The following is an 18906-nucleotide window of genomic DNA, read 5'->3' as shown; positions in this document are numbered from 1 at the left end:
TCAGTATAATCCTAATGCAAGATGTGCTTACCACTCCGACAGCATCGGACATGACACTAACGATTGTTGGCTACTGAAGAATAAAATCCAAGACCTCATTGATGATAAGATGATTGATCTCAATTCACCCGAGGAATCTCATGTGGCTAATGCTGGGAACAATCAGAAAGGTCACAATGAACCCAACCAATCTGTAGGGACAATTCTGATCTCTACACCAGTTCCACAACAAAGATGCAAGTCAGGAGCACCTAGGCGTCAGTTCACGAAGATCAACATGTCACTGGCTCAGGCATTACAACATTTGGTGAAAGCAAACTTGATCACTGTGAGGGGTCCTCCTGTAAAGCCCAACACTTCCGCTCCCAGCTATAAGCCCAATGCGAGGTGCGCATACCACTCCAATAGCCCTGGACATGATACAAATGATTGTTGGCCATTGAAGAACAAGATTCAAGACATGATCGATGCTGGTGAAATTGAATTCCCTCATCCCCAGACTCCTATAGTGATCCCTGCTCCCAGGCACAATCACGACAAGAATGATTAATGTCATAGTGGATGAACTTTAGATCATTAAATTTACTTTCATTTGCAATTTCTATTCTGTTTGTTTAAACATTCAAATTATGATAGACATTATTTGTTTTAATAATCATCATCAGTGCATTGCATATATTTGTCTTGAATAAATTATTTCGTTATCACTCATTTTAAATTATGTCTTTATTCTGCATATGTTTTTGTGATACTCAACTCCTGCTAAAGTTGTATACCTTTTGAGGGAGGATGACGAAAATGATACCGCAACCTCATACAATATGCTTTTGAACGGACTATGCTGACGATGTACAGGCATTGTTTCAATTCCTAAACAGTGGAGATATAAGGATGGTAATCCCTCGTCAACCCCTTTGAGCCTAAGGAGTAGAAGTTTCTTTTTGTACGAAACACCCGCATTTTTAACCTGGGGCAGGGTAGTTCTCAGTTATTTTGGCTGTGCATTCTATTTTAAGAGAATCACTCAGTACATCTTTCAACAAAGGTTTCAATCACAAACGCTCAGCCGCACACATCAAAAAAGTGTCGGAAATGTCAATCAAAAGACAATGACGGTTCATCAATCATCAAACAAGGCAGTCAATATCTTTCAAAAAAAAAATGGAAAAAACATATATACAAAGAAAAGCCTGCTAAGTCAAAAATCAAAAAGAAGACTTAGGCAAAAATCAAGGCGTCCCGCTGACTGTAAGCTCCAAAGAGACAGTTCAGGCAAAAGTTAGGGATATCAAAGAGATGAAAAAAGAAGTCAATAAATTCTTGAACAACTCAAAGTTGCGACTACCACAAGGAAGAAGTGACTGCCATCTCAAAAGTTCTCTCTGCTTATGAACCATCATCGTTATCAAAAGCACAAATCCAAAAGTCTCTTGGAACCTGAATGCATAAGTTGAGTTGACTGAGCTTAGGACTGAAGTTCATCACGAAGAGGGGTGGGTACAATCAAATTTTGAGCCATTATCCTTTGTTTCTTAAACCGTGAACCAAGCCACGTTACAACCCTTGAAAGTCCTAATTGAAGCATGGTTAGTTCGAAAGCATACTGTCACCAAAAAAAAAGGTATCCTGACTCCTTAAGGTTTACCAAAAACGAGGAGTCGGTATTTCATTCTTACAAACATTATTACAAATATCATTTTTTTACAAGTGTCGTGTTTTTGCATCTCATGTTTTAAAGGTTTTTCAAAAATTCAAGACAAACGTATGCATTGCATCTCATGAATTCATTATTAAACATATTCTGCCACATAATTTCGAATGTTAGCATCAGAAAGAACTTGCACAGGGTACAACTAATGACTGAAAGTTATCCCGACAGACAAGATTACGCCAAGAAGCAATGTATCCTACGTATACAAGGGGCATGGCATGCTTTGCCCAATCAATCTGGGGCAATCCAGTCAAGATTATAAGAATCTCTCAAAAGCCAAACAATCAAAGGCATACACCTCAAGTGGGTTTCAAACTATTTGTCCAAACAATCTGGGGCAATCAAGTCAAGATTCCGAGAACCTCTCAAGGATGCCAAAATAATCAGGGGCACGCATCCAAGAAAATCTGAAGCTACTTCTCAACCAACATAGGACATCATATTGGGCATATGATTACTAGGGGCATGTCTCCTAAAGTGCACATCTTATAAAGGCCTCGCAAGGCGAATCTTTCCAAAGTTCCTGCTAACTGGGGGCAAATCTATACAAGTCCAGTTTGACATTTTAAGTGACGTGTCCTAAATCAAGTAATACTGGGGGCAACTTTCACCCATGTCTCCCCACAAAGCCGGGTTCACAAGATCATATCCCCACAGAGTAATCATTAAGAAGATATCTTCAAACGCTCCCGATAGAGACATGACTGCCCAACAGAGTTTACATCTTCAACACTGTCGCTCTCCTCCAACATGATTTATCAATATCTTTATCACCAATCAGGGAACATCAAGTCACTGATCATCTCCAAGCAGAAATCATAAATTCCCAGCTGAGCATCTTCAAGACAAGATCAGACAGTACAATTACAAGGACATAAAGATCTACTTTCTTAATTAAAGACAACATAAATCATATTCACATATCATATGTCATAAACATGTTCATACACTGCATACATTACCTCGTAATGAACTCATACATAACATGCAAAAGCTCTCATTTATTTTGAGGGATTCATTACATAACCCATGCATCATGACATTGCATAAAGATTAACCTTACCTTTTTCAGAATACAGGTACCGACAAATGAACGAAATCTCCAACTTTCCAAGATCTAATTCAGCTACTACGAATGGTACTGACACGATCAACGCTCGAGGATCTAATTCATTTACCACGAACGGTAATGACACGATCACTTTCAAAGTCTAATTCAGCTACTACGAACAGTACTGACACGACAAAAGATCTAATTCGGTTACTACGAACGGTACTGACACGGTCAACTCTCAGAGATCTAATTCTATCATCACGAACGGTGTAGACACGGTCACTGACCTTCTCAGTCTAATTCAGCTACTACGAACAGTACTGACACGACAGAAGATCTAATTCAGATACTACGAACGGTACTGACACGATCAAATTTCAGAGGTCTAAGTCTATCATCACGAACGGTGTGGACACGATCACTGGCCTTCCCAGTCTAATTCAGTCACTACGAACGGTGCTGACACGACAAGAGAATCTAATTCTATCATCACGAACGATGAAGACACGATTATCTCCTCAGATCTAATTCTATCATCACGAACGATGAAGACACGATCATCTTTCCAAGATCTAATTCAAGTATCACGAACGATACTGACACGATCAATTCCCAAGGATCTAATTCATCTACCACGAACGGTAATGACACGGTCAATGCGCAAACAACATCTTCTCAAAATTCAACTACCAGATGGCATCCACAAGCCCATCTCCGACAAAAGTCCCTACTTCAAATAGGGCAAATTTCTTGGTATTCTTATGTTCAATCATCTTCCACCTTCAGATACCGACTGGCGCGCAAACCACTCTACATCTTCAGGTTTAAGATAATTGAACAGGGGCAGCTGTCATACCCCAAAATTTGCCCATGCTATTTTTCATACACAAAACCAAATCAAAAGACAAAGCTCCAAAACACAGTCTCCCACACAGAAGTTCTAAACTAGGGTTTGAATAATTCAGAGGAAAATCATTGAATCAATGGCTCAAGGTGGTTCCATAGGGTCACTAACATCCCAAAGTATCTCCATATAAAGTTTCAAGTCAAACAGAGCAAATTTAGTCCCTCAAATCCTGATTAGGTCAACAGTCGACTCCCAAGGGCAAAACAGTCATTATACAGTCAAAACTCAAGATATTTGGTCAACAACATTCTCATAACCCTAAAATCATCATTTGATCAAGGGTTGATCATGATGATGCAAGGAAAGATCAGAGAAGTCAAAAGTCAAGAGTTACTATTTTGGGCATGAACTGAAAAAGTCAACCAAACTTTGAAAATTCACCAAATATTCATACTTCATCAGAAAAATTCCCACCAAAGCTCATTTTGAAGAGAATTCATTCCTCTATCCAATGATCCAAGAATCAAAGCTCACAGGTCAATGGTTTAAGAATTATATACATTACAGGTCCTTTTCAAAAGTCAACAAAAAGACATGTTTTTCAAAAGGTCATAAAATGAGAATGGAAAAGAATTTTGATATGGGACCAAAGACATTGGTTAGAAGACTCTCTAAGGTTTCTAAAAAGTCTTAGAACACCTCCATACCCCAAAACTTGAAGGAGATAGACCTTGTCAAAGTTAGGCTATTTTGGAAGGAAAAAATGTGAAGAAACTCAAATATTTTTGCTAATGGGCCTACTTTTTTTAAATCCAAACTTGTTCCTTATGACATTGAGAGCCCATAAATAAATTTCCACGAATTTACTTGAATTATGTGATTTATTATGAATTTTTATTCATATTAAAGGAAATTAAAAATAAAATTAAATCATATAATTGCAAAAATTTGATTTGATTCTATTTTTAACCAATTCCAATCACCAATTAAATCATATATTCAGTAAAATTTCGTTCAAAAGAGATTGATTCAATGAAGATTGAAATTGAGCCAAAATTGGAAAGAAAAAGAAGAAAATTTCAATCAAATTTTCTCAATATGCAAATCAAAGATTGAAGGAGATTTGATTCAATTTCTGTTGCCCTAATCCATCATCTATAAGTACTAAACAATTGCAGACCCCTAGGGGACGAGGTTTGGCAGTCAAAAGTTCCCAATTCGGATTCAAGGTTTCACAAAAATCTCAAACTCCAAATCTCAAATACAAACCGATTCAAGGCTTCTAATCAATCTCAACTCGTTCCTGGATCATCACTGAGTGAATTCCAATCGTTTTCGAGCATTGAAACACCAAGAGCAAGCACTGTAAGCTCTCTTTTATCCGAATTACATTGTTCTTCGATTGCATCATTTTACGCATCCATATTCATATTCAATTGCACATTTGTGTTTACTATGTCGTGTTGATCAATTCTGGAAAGTTTGGCATGTTATTATGGCGTTATGAACATAGTGCCATGTTAGGGTTTTGTGCTCCGATTTGGGGTTTTTTTAGTACAGGTAAAATTGGAACAAATTAATGCCATGGTCGTGTTCGCAAGGATTAGACGAATGTAATGGTGAGGGTGCGCCAAATTTCTGCATTCGTTTAGTCCCATTCGCTATTTTCCAGTCTGAGGTGCAGGTCCTTTTATACCGCTTCAGGCGAAAAGCGCTGTAAAAAGTAAGTTGCAGGTGGGCCTCGTGAAGAAGACGACTGCGTGGCGCAGTCTGATTGGTGGATTTGAAAAATCTGGCGCGCGAAAGTCCTTGGGGTTCCAGAGTGATCCTGTACGTTAAGAAACACGCGTTAGCGTGCACCTTCGCCATCTCTGCCACTCGTTCCATCTCCAGATCCATCCAACGATCCAGGCAGCGCGGGTGCACCATGCTTCTCACGCGCGCGTCACACACGATCAGAAGTTAAGTTTTTTTAATTTTTTTTATTTTTAATTACACAGCCGGTCATTTATATTAATATATATATATATTTTTTGTTTTTTTTCCTTTTTATTTTGCTTATAAAACTATACACATATTTTTTAATAAATCTTTTTTCATATATAATAATAATAATATTTAATTATTAATATCTATTATTTGTTTATTCATCTATTTATTGATTTAATTAAATATGTTCAAAAATTCGTATTTATTTTATTTTAATTCTAAAAAATTCCTAAAAATTATTTTTACCCTCGATTTTATTAATTAGGTCGAGAGACCAATAATTAATTAAGTCATTTATTTTGATTTATGTCCTAATCAGGGTTTACGAGGAACATGCCATACACTGATTTTATTTTCTTTTCTATGCATTATCAGGGTTAGCAATATGATTCGTCCCGAGCGCACGCCTTCCACAAACCTCAAAGTTAAGTAATTTAATTTCATTTAATTTAAATTACATCTAAATTATTTTGATATTAGGGTTTGCCTTGCATTCACCCTCTCTTTCTGCCATGTCTTTTCAGGGTTACCTCCGAGGTTTCCTCCGACTCTAACCATATCAGATCAAATCGAACCCAAAGCTAAGTGGCCTCGCTTATTTAATTATTAATTGTTTTATTTATTTATTCTTTATTTTCTGGTTAACCCTGCCAACCTTCGAATTAGCCATACACTCACCCAACTTTTTATTTACATTCTTTTTCAGGGTTGTCAATTGCCAAAGCTACGTTGTTGGTAACCCTAAACCTCATTTTATTTTATGCCTTTTATTATTATTACTTGTATCAAACCCTATTAAGGGATCCGCTGGTTACAATTCCCCTCTCCTCCGCTGGTTTCATTTTCCCCCTTCCCTTTATTGCTTTATATTATTATGTACTGCGTGGTTAGTAATTTAGGGAGTGCAAGATTGTAATTAACCTAGAATCACTAATTTACAAGATAATATAATTTGAATTGAATCACGTGATTGATGCACACACGCACGCTTTTTGGGTAACCCTCTCTGTTGCCTTGCTGCCTGTTGCCTGTTGCCTGTTGCCTTTGTGTTTTGCAGAATAAGCCTCGTCCCTCGAATTCGAGGATACCTCAGCCATGTTGCCTAGATAAAAAGGTCACGACCCTAATGATGCTGCCTTCGATACACAAATGACCTCGACCCTCGGATGTTGCCTACGGAAAAAGGCTGAGGTATCTTCTGGCTGCCTACGAAAAGGCTTATTCTGATCCTTACCTTAGACTACCTGCCCTTCTATGGCATGGGACAGTCTTATGGCAAAGGATGCTTCGATGACCCTTCAACCTCCAAACGAAAGGCTTCCTGCCCTCTTATGGCAAGGATAGACCCTTTCATTCTGAAAGGCTAAAAGAGACCTATCATCTGAGTTTAAGGTAATTGCCCCTAATTGCCTTGCAATGCTCATCTTTAATATTCTTTCTCACAATTCTTCGAAAACTGGCTACGCTCATTTACGAGCTAAAGTCCACTTTTTTCTTTCATCTACTTTTTTCTAAAAACAAACGAGCAAGCAAAGCAATTAAGAGCCCATGGAAAACCATGGATGCAAAGGGTGCCTTACACCTTCCCTTTGCATAAATTACCCCCCGAACTTAGATTTCTTTTAAAAGGTTTTTTTCTGTTTCTTTTTGCCTTTCCGAATCTGTTTGGATAAAATAAAAGTCGGTGGCGACTCTTGCTTACCGCGACATTCCGATTATTAAAAAGTCAGTTCACCGTATTACAACAGACAACCGCACTAAGTTCGACCAACCTTGTTAACAACCACAACAAGTTCAGTTGATCCTTAATGTCAAACTGTAGACAACCACACTAAGTTTGATCAACCTTGTTGACAACCCCAACAAGTTCATTCGATCCTTATTGCCAAACCACAATGACCTCCAGCCAAAGTCTTCTTGAGATTTTTGAGCACACCTAGTTTTTCAAGGAACCTATCAACAACCGTTGATTACAAAGATGTGTATCCAGAGATGCATCTAATATGCATATTACACACTGTTTAAGTATAGAAACATAAAGTGTTGAAAGCAATATATGAAGAAAAGCTTCTTGCTAAAAATACAAAACTATACAAAGAATATCTCAACAGAGTTTGTGCAGCTCTTTGGTGTAATTTTGTATAACTGTTAGTTGATTTGAAATTCTTCCAAGTCTTCCTTATATAGCTAAATAAATATATCGGTTGGAGGGTTGAATAGGAAACATAAATCATGTTAGAACAAGATTTGGTTCTACAATACGTCTTTGAGTTTTGATGATAACAATGTGTATGAACAATTTTGTTATACTAACGTTTGTTATTGTTGAGTACTTAACAAACATGTTTGATTCTGATGAGAAGGCGTGGCTAATACATTAGAAGCCATCAGGTTATATTTCCGCGCTATAAGGTTTTACTGAACAGTAGCAACAACTTCAGAAGCAGAAGCATCTGACGTAATCACTCTCATAGAATTTCTGAAGACCAAGTGTTGAAAGACTCTGAAGACGTGGTTCTGAAGAATCTAAAGACTTGAAATTTTGAAGACTCAAGTTTCTGAAGACAAAAGAATTTGAAGACCAAGTGCAGAAGACTCTGAAGACGCGGTTCTGAAGACTCTAAAGACTTGAAGTTCTGAAGAATTCAAAGATCATTCTTTTTCTTCCAACTCATGTTGTGAGCCTCTGAAGTTCAAGAAGAAAAAGTTAACGTTATACTGTAGTACAGAGTATAAGGTACAGGCGAATGTTTCGCTCCAACGGTTATATTATTTCATTGGCTATAAAAGGGCTTGAAGACTCAAAAAAGAAGCTGAACCCCAACAATCACACTCACTCTATATAGACTATTAATAGCTTCATTTTTCTTTTAGTCTTAGATTTGAAAAAGAAATTTTACATCCTGCTTGTATAGAAGCATTAATACTATAAACAAACCATGATCAAAGGTTGTTTGATTGTTCCTTGAGAGACCAAGTGAAGGTCAGCTGTCTTAAGGAGTCTAGGAGTAGGGAGTCTTAGAGGTTTTTAGTCACAAGTTGTTGCTTGTGTAGGTTGTTAGTCACAGGGGTTGCCTGTCTAGGTCATTAGTCACAGGGGTTGTCTGTGCAAACATTAGTCATCAGTTGTTGCTCGTGCGATTGTAATCAGTTCGGTTATAGTGGATTAAGTACTCAATTGAGAGAGGCAAAATCACCTCGGAAGGGTGGACTGGACTAGCTTGAGGGTTTCTCAAGTGAACCAGTATAAAAATAACATGTTATTTCCTTTCTGCATCTTTAGTTATTATCAATAGCAAAGAACTTGTTATTTCAAGGAAAAGAATGTTTTTATAAAAAGATTTTTTGTTTTAAAAACCCTATTCAAACCCCCTCTATAAGGCCCCGAATTTAATTAATTATTTAATTAAATTAAATCAAGGATTTATTTGTTGGAATTAGTTGAAGTCGGGATTTATCGGTATTATTCTAAAGGCGTAATTGGATTAATATGTTGATTTGAGCAGTTAAGTTTATGGTCGGATTAATTAGTCGGATTAGTCGGAGAAATACAATTGCGAGTTGGTATTAACTAAGTTAAGGAGCAATTGTATTTGGGGAATATTATTAGGAATAATATTCGTTATGTTATGTGATTATTCAATTATGTGTGTTATTTGACTTAATTGAGTAATTAGAGGAATATTATGAATTGGGCCAAAGTGGAAGAAATATAATACAATGAGATTGGATTGCGGGTTAAGCCCAATTAAGAAAAGAAGGATGGTAAGAGTTAGGGTTTTAGAGGTTCGGTTTTATAACTTATTTTGTGGAAAAGAAGAGAAAGAAGGGAAGAAAGAGGAAAGCTATGGCATGAAGAGGAAGGACTCCATTGAAGAAGGTGAAGCTTTTGCTAAGGTAAGGGTGGGGTTCTTACTCTCTAAGGGTTGGCATGATGATGTTTATGGTGGGTTAGATTGTATGTTATTCTCCATGGATGTGTGAGTTTGAAATTGTTAGGGTTTATGATTGAATCCATGAAATTGTGCCATTAATCATGTTGTTGATGTTTGTGTATGAACCCATGATTAGAAATATGTTTAGGAACCTTACTTGTGTGGTAATTTGCTTTCAATAGATGTATAAATGGTGTATGAGTTAGTGGGTGTTGTATGGGGATATTGGGGAAGGAAAATGGTGATTTTTGGGTTTTTACGCAGCGTAGGTTGACTTACACAGAAGCCTGGGTCGACCTGAGCAACCCAAAAAGGCAGAAAATATGGTTTTCTTCAGCATGCGTCGACCTATGAATTATGTGCGTCGACCTATAGAATTCCCATGGGTCGACTCATGGGTCGTACTGAGCTAACTCGAGGGGGACAGAAACATTTATGTGTCGACCTGAAGATCCGTTGCGTCGACCTGAAGGTTTCCATTTTTGGCAGATTTTGTAAAGACCGTATCTTTTGATCTGTAACTCTGTTTTATGCGTCATTCGAAGCGTTAGAAAGCTAACGCAATAAACGATAACATGATGCAATAAAATGATTCCTAGGATTTAGTCTCCTATTATGTTTATTAGGATTATATGATGAACTATGTTGTGTTAACATATGAAGTATGCTCTTTTGTTATGAATTGAAGTAACCATGTTGTAGTATAACTTGATGTATGTTTTTCTTATGACTATACAATTTTATTGAGATGATGATATGTACCTTCCTTATGATGAGATAATGATGTATGTGATGATGTGCATAATTGATACAGATGTTGTATGTTATATGCGATTAATTGTGAGTATTTGATATGTATGAGTCGACGATGATGCCATGTGATGAATTAACAATATATATGAAGTTGAATATAACGTGTTATGATGATTACTTGAATTAAGGAATATTATGAATTGTTGATGTTTGTTGTAACATGATGAATTTTTTGTTCTTGTCGTTAACATGATGAATTTGTTGTTGTCGTTAACATGATGAATTTGTTGTCATTGTCGCTAGTATGTGGAAATTGTTGTTGTCGTCGTAGACCCTATGGTCAATGTTGATAAGTTTTATTATGATGTATTGTGAAGTGAATTATTGTTGAATGATGATATGACATAGCGACGTGATTGTGAAGTGAAGTATTGTTGTATGATGATGCAACATAGTGACGTGATTGTGAAGTGATGCATTCTTATGAATGATGATGATTTTGTTGTTGTTGAAGTTCGACATTATATTGATAATGTTCGATGGTGATTTAGACTATGTTGTGACGTATTGTTTATGTGTGTTGTGTTTGTGTGGATGTTACATTTATTGAGTCACATCCATTGCATAAAGAGACGGTGGCCTTAATGGCAAAAGCGACGGTGGCCTTAATGGCAAATAGCGACGGTGTGTCCAATGGAAAATTTTGAGATGATGGGAGTTTTACTCCAAATGGTACCACATGCATTTGTATAAGTTTGAGTCGCATTTGAATTACATTTGAATTGTGTTTGTATTATCGTGATGATGAGAGGTTTGTCGTGATGTGTTGGAATCTTACTTGTGAATTGCATAAATTATCATGGTTGATTGTTGACATTGTTGCCATTTCATAAGTTGATTATGTGATTTGAATTGTTGAGACGATGATATGTTTGTTGGGACGTGATGATAGTATAATCGTGAATTTGAATATGTTGTCTTAATTGATTAATGACATTGTTGCCGTTTTGAAAGTCGTATTATATTGATGAGTTATTTTAAGATGAAAGCTGTTGTAAGATGTTATGTGATGCGAAGTGGTGAAATTATGTATGATCTATATCTCTTATATTATTTATCATGCATTCCTTTATATTGTAAGATATCTCACCCCTTTGCTGATATTTCCCCTACCATGGGAAATGGGCAGGTATTCAAGATTAGTCGTGGATGTTCGAGGTTATTGACGTGAAGTCTTTATGTTGCTTTATGGCAAGTCGAGTTGGTGTCCATTTCTCTGATACGTAGCACTCGGGGATTAGTCGTTATCATTTAATTGTTGTATCCCATGATGACATTTGTTTTAAGTTGATTTGAGAGATGTTTATAAGTTGAAATTGGAAGTTGTTGGATAAAGCTTTGTTTTCCGAATGCTATGTATCATTATTAAATGCAATACGAGTATGTTTGTTTGGTTTAAGTCGAAATGTGGCATCCCATCTTTTGATGAATAATTTTAAATGCACTCTGATTTTCGCTTATAATTGCGGGGTAGAATTGGGGTGTTACACCCTCCCCTTTCTAGTGTTTTTCACACCTTCAAATTAGACTATAATGTCCCCTATGGTCATGGTGAGAATGGTAGATAACAAGTACAAATAGGAATGTCCTTACGCCACCCTATAAGAGTGGAGTTCACAGTGTACTTTATACTTTTATACTCACCATCTCACGCAAGCCAGTCTTGATCTTTTTCTTCTATATCATAAGAGGCTTCTGATGTAAGTTGATTGAAGCATTTGTAGAAGGATCAGAACTTGAGTCTTCTTAACCCGATTCTTTTAGTCTTCAGAACCTGTTCAGTAGAACCTTGTCATTAGTGTCTTTAGCACTTGGTTTTCAGAAGTAATGTCTTCAGATCTTCAAAACTTGTTCAACAAAACCTTGTCTTCAGCATCTTTAAAACTCCGGACAATAGGAGCAAAGGTTTAGAAGGGCTCTAAAGCTTCCTTGCAGAGTCATGATCAGAAGCTCTTGTACTAACGTTCCTTAGAACCGTTGCATAAGAAGCATTCCAGAATCTTGACTTACTTTGTATCACATCAAAGGTATTATTCTAGAGTGTTGAGTTCAGAATTTGGTGACGTCACACACCTTCTTACCATAGTCAGAACCAATTTAGCAAAATCTACACACTAGACAGAAACCATTAGAGCATACAATTGTTTTTTTCAGAGAACATGTCAAGTTATCATCAAAACTCAAGGCCAGATGCATAACCAATCGTGTTCTTACATTTCCCCCTTTTTGATGATGACAAAACCATGTATTTTGATAGAACAATCCATACAGGGTAATCACCAATAAAATTCAAATTCAAAAAAGCTAACCAGTTCCCCCTGAATATGTTAATACCCAAAATTCATTTATGCTTGTTAAGGGTCTCCTCCGAAGCCCAAGACTCACAAAAGAAATTTTACAGTACAGAAATTATCATAGAAAAGGAATACTTCCCCATTTACGTATCTTCAGACATACTACACTTACAAAAAGTTCACAACTTCTGAAGTATCAGAGTCTGGTTTATCAGAATCTGGTTACAACAACTTTTAGATAGTTCACAACTTCTAAACAACTTTGTATAATAGGAGCAAACATTTCCAGAGCACACATTGACATTCTTTCAGATAGTTCACAAATTCTGAAAAAATGCTTAGTAATAGATTACCCTTGTCATGCTTTTAGAAAGTTCATAACTTCTGAAGTGTTAGAGTCTAATCACCACACTTCATAAAGTTCATAACTTTTGAACAATAGGTGTTATCAAGACACGATTACCTTACTTTCAGACAGTTCACAACCTCTAAACAATGTGGGTATCAAAGCTTGATTTAACCATATTTTCAGGAAGTTCATAACTTATGAAACATACGTTGAATCAAAGCAAATACGCGTAGTATCAGAGCGTAGGTCACCACTACTTCACTTATAGTATCATATCGGAATTAAATTCTTTGAAGAATTCAAAGTATCTGAGCAGAATTCATTTTAGAAAGTTCATAACTTCTAACGAATACAATTTTCCCAAATTCTATGCTCATTAGAGCTTAATTCGTGCATCTCGATCAAGTCTTCTGATGCCAAATCAAATCTTTAGATCTTCTTATGCCAAATGATATTTGTAATACCCCATTTTTGCCCATCAATTATTTATATGATGCATTGAATTAGTCATCTGCGCATTTTTCTATTAATTCATCATTTCTCATTTATATTCAAAAATTTAAAAAATATATACCATCATTTACATTTTTGCATTTTATTTGAAAAACCAAAAAATATACCTAGTATGTCATTTATCCATTTGCATCCTTTTAATTTTCTTTTTATTATTTGATTAAATGAATTTTTTTATTTAGTAATTAAAATGGAATATTTGAATTATAAGACAAACATTGATTTTATTAAATAATAGAATAAGAAATTAGAAGCATAGATAATTTTCATTTAAATAAACATTGAATATTTTATTATATCCTATTATTCTTTTTTTTACAAAATGATGCATATAGTACAAATCACAAGTCAAAAAATGTCAAAGGAGAGAAAAGAAGGCATAAACAGCTTCCATTTTGTCTCGTTTCTACACGGTTTGACGAGTAATCATAGTGAGAAAAAGAAACTGTTCAAGTATGTTTCAAAGGAGGTTGATAGAATCAGACTCTCTAAAGCTTATGTGGGTTCCCTGCGGGTTTCGGGTGCGGCTTATGGGATTCAAGAGAAAATGTCTCATAGAGGAGAGTGAAGAGAGAGTAATGGCTGAATTTTTGAAGGAAGGTGACATGTGGTGGAAGGATTGGTTTGACGAAATCACTAAATGGAAGGAGAACGATGTTGATTCAAGCAGAGAAATATGTTTCAGCACTTATCAGGAGACTTAAACGATGTTCATAAGTGTTGAAAGTATTTGTGGGTAAATATTTTTTATATATCGTATCTACAGGGATTGGTTTAATATCATTTCCGTTCTATAGCAGATTATTTTGAGTGAGTAAAAATAGTTGAGTTTGTTTTATTATTTTAAATGTGCTATTAAATCTAAACAATTATTAAAACTAGAATGCTGAAAATTGGGTAACGATGAAAGAGATATGTTGAGCTTTAGGGTTCATCAACCTATTCCTATGCAATTTATTAGTTAAATCATAAGTGAACCATCATTTGAATTATTATCTTCACTTATCTTCAATCTTGATCCCGTGTCTGCAGATCAAGTTAGATGGACTTCTACCAGTATGAGATTCGATCTCTCAGAATCTCAATATCGATAAGAGTAATAGACCACGATAATTATGAAAACTCATTCACAATTCCATCTCTGCAAATTATGACTGATTCAATATAGTAACCTACGACAAAAGTTTAAACATTTTCTTTCGATCAACGATTCAATAATAATTTAACATAAAAACAAAGTTTCTTATTGATAATAAATTCAAACAATTGTTCACAGGAATTAATCAATGGTATTGCATAATCATAAGTTAACTACTACCTTAAACTCAACAAAAGAGAATTAGCTCTCCATATACGTGAAGAACACACAAGGGTTGATTGAAGAATTCATCATGATCAATAAAATCTCTTCAATAGATGTAGAATCTTTCGTCAATGGTTGCTCTGTGCTTCAGGATCAGATTTCTCTCTTAATTTCGTCCACCAAAAATCATTCTCCTAATTGGAAGCTAGGGCTTCTATTTATAAGAGTTGGGCTGGATACGCCGTCTTCGTGGCGCGGCGCGCTTGCATCCTTCGCGGCGCGGCCTTGCTAGAGATTCTCCTTTTTGCTTTTCTTTTGATTCTTCCAGCTTCCTTTCCTCTTCATGCTCTTATAAGGCTACTTTTCAGCTCCAAACCTGCATCAATAGTACCCAAAGTGATTTGATTTGCTTCACAACATGAACTATACATATGCTCTTATAAGGCTACTTTTCTAACTTTCTTACGTACAAAAATTCCAAACGAACAACTCTTTAACAAAACTAACAATCACCTCCAAAACCTCTCCTAATTCTCCTTCCACAGGTATAGTGTTCTTGATAGGATTTTTCTTTTTTTTTGTATTTTGTTTGATTGATTTTCAGGGTTGCAATTCCGGTTGCAGTATAGTGATAAATTTTCCAGCCTATCAGCTGAGTTCTGAAACTACTATTTCGATTTGCTCCGAATTTTTTCCAAAAGTTCAGAAAAAATAAATCGTGGAACAATACTCCTTTAGAATTAAGTTCTAAAAGATTTTGACCCTCAAAATCGCAAATTCTTCTTTTTTTTCTATTTTATTTGATTTAATTTCTATTTTCATTTTTTCAAAAAAATCCAAAAAAAACTTGTAGGTTCGTGATCTTATTTTATTTGATTTATAATTAGGTTTTTATATTTTTTTGATTTTATTTTAATCACTTTTCTATTTTTCCAATTGTTTTCTCAACCGAAACATTGCAGGTGAGGATCAAAATATTTTGATCATATCTTATTGTTTGTATGAATGCATAGAATGTTCCAGATCATTTGTTTTGAGAATTAGTGCAGGTATGGTGAATTGCCATGGCTAGGGTTTGTTCTTCGTGATTTTGGGCAACCGTGGTTCATGAACAGGTTTCCTATGGATTGACCAAGTGGATGGAGTGTTATCCCTTGACCTCAAGAGGGTGGGTTCAAGTTCTGCCGCATGTAATTTTTTTGGCCATTTGTTTTTTACGCCATTAACCCTTATTTTTTCTAAAACTAACCACTATTATTTTTTTAAGCCACTAACCTTTTTTCCCTTTATTAATGCCAAATTAGGATTAGGATTTATATTTTATAATTAGTTTTTGGCTTATAACTAATTAAGCTTAGATTAGTTAATTTTGGCTTTTGGCCAAATAAACCTTAGGTTTTCCTTAATTAAAATTAATTTATATCTTAATTTTTTAATTTTCTAATTAATTTAACTAATATTTTTTTGAAAATAAAAATAAATTAATTCCTTCTGTTTAATCAAAATCAAATTAGGTTTTCTTAGTCTTTTACTAATTACTCTTTTTAATTTTTAGGCTTTAGGCTTAACTAATAAACTCCTTTTAGTTAAATTTTTTTAGGGTTAATCATCAAAATCTAAAAAATCACTAAAAAACTCTTTCGCTCTTCCATTGTACATCTTCATGTATTTTATTATCCTCGCACCTTTTACCAATTATTGTATTTGCTCCTGGATTGTAATAGTTAATTAGGATTTTACTTTTCCTCATTTTATTATCTGTATCCTCGCTCCCGAAGCCTTGTAATAGTCTAGGACCTTTATTTTGTTGCCTATTATTGTATATAATTGTCAGTAATTAGGGTGTGCATGGAAAGACTAACAAATTGCACATAGCTAACCTAATTTCAAAAGATAAATAAACTGAAAACAACACACTTTTCACACATACACCTCTAGGATAATCTCTCTTGTTGCCTTACGATTACAATAGTCATGTCCCTCGAACGTAGGGATATCTTAGCAAATGACGCTCACAAATAAATCATCATCGTCCCTTTGACACAAAAAGATCATAGTCCCTTAATGACCCTTCGAGTTTCCTTCGGAAAAATGATCTTGTCCCTCAATGACCCTACAAAATGATGATAGTCCCTTTGAGAATGCTAAGATATCCTTACAAATGTTGCCTTCGATGACTATTCGATGATCCTACGTCTGTCCTTTCACATCCCATAGATAGGATTTCCTAGCGACTAATGGCATGGATAATACTATCTCCAAAGGAAACGAAAGAGAATAGGAAAGACCAATACTTAGTGGGTAGATGCTCCTAATTGCTTGCTCACACTCAAAAATTCTTTTCACACCTCACACCTTCAAAACAATACTTTCAAACGCTTTATCAACACTCTTGAGGACTGATACAAAAGTTATCGTAAAGCAAACTACCTTACTATTGGCACTCTAAAAAAATATTTTCAGAAAAACGCTTTGTATACATCCTTAAGGACTGATACAAGAATTTTTACAAAGTCTGTCTTACTATTGGCACTCCAAATATTTTTTAAAAGCACACACACACAAATCAAACAAAGTGAGCTAAGCAATTAAGAGCTCATGGATAACCATGGATACAAAGGGTGCTAACACCTTCCCTTTGTATAACCTACCCCCCGAACTCAAAATCTTTTAAAGGTCTTTACTCTTCTTTTATACCTTTTCTAAATTGGATAAAATAAAAGTCGGTGGCAATTCTTGCTAACCGCGACATGTTTTGTGAGAAACAAAACAAAAGTCAGTTCTCCCACTGTATTACAGATGTGAAGGATGATATTAGTTGGAATATTACGCCGGATGGTGAATTCTCTGTTGCTTCTTGTTATGGACATTATGTCGGTAAGCGCATTTTGTTCGGTCCTTATAATAAGAACGATGTTGCTTTATTTTTAATTTGGAAGTTTGAAGTCCCTTTCAAAATTAAAGCGTTTGGGTGGAGACTTTTTGTGAATCCGACTAAGGGTTTACTTTTATTTAGACGTATAGCCTTGTCTGTGGATAATTCAAAATGTGTTTTTTGTGGGTTTGATCCGGAAAGTAGGAATCATTCTTTCCTCATGTGTAAGATGGTGGAGGTGGTGTGGAGGGAGGTTTCTATTTGGATTGGTAAGTCGGTTGGTGGCATGGAAGAAGATTATTTATCATGTTTCATGGATTGACTCTCCTTTTGTAAAAAAAAAAAAAGGTGAAAAAGGAAAAATTAGAAGTGGCGTGGTTAGCTATTGTGTGGATTATTTGGTTAACTAGGAATGGTATTTGTTTTCATAATGAGGTTTGGAGTGTGAATAATACGGTTTATAGGTAAAATTACTCACCCCATTTGTAGTTTTTACGATTTTAACAAAGATCCTTTGTTATTTCTTTGGTAATTCTAATTGGTTTGTAATTTCTCCTTTTTTGTTGGCGGGTCTTACCCATTTCTTGTGTAAACAGGTTTTGAGAATCCTTAGTTCTATATTTAATATAATTTTACTTACACAAAAAAAAAAGTATATATTACATGACCATATCCTCACATCCATACCAACACCTTTAACCTTCAAAATAAGAAAAAATAGTTACTATTATTCATCACCATAACATACATACATTATCATCTTCTAGAAACTCATATTAAACAAAAATTAACAATTTTTTACATCTCACAAAAATACCTCTCAAGAAATCCCATGATTCCCTCCTTCCACTCTAACAAATTTCTGCATTCTTATCCAATTCACTCACTCAAAATCTATATCTTGCCTTCACCTCTTATTCCCTATATAAACCCACCTTCACCATATGAAAAAGGAGGAAGAAAATTGTTATAAAACACTGCATAAATTCCTTTGGTAACTTCCTCAAAAATCTGTTTCACCTTCATTCTTCTACAACAAATTCAAAACAACACAAACAACTTCCTCTAATCTTTATCAATTCTTAACCAATCTCCTTCAAATCTCAAAACCGATACTACCTTACATCACAACTCTCATTACACGCAAAACTTCATCAACAAATCCTTTCAAACCACTTACATCACCATATCCTTCTAAACCTCACCATCTCACGCAAACCGTA

This window comes from Vicia villosa, linkage group LG6, assembly GCF_029867415.1.
Source record: "Vicia villosa cultivar HV-30 ecotype Madison, WI linkage group LG6, Vvil1.0, whole genome shotgun sequence".
Taxonomy (NCBI): Eukaryota; Viridiplantae; Streptophyta; class Magnoliopsida; order Fabales; family Fabaceae; genus Vicia; species Vicia villosa.
Note: the sequence above shows the minus strand (reverse complement) of the source record.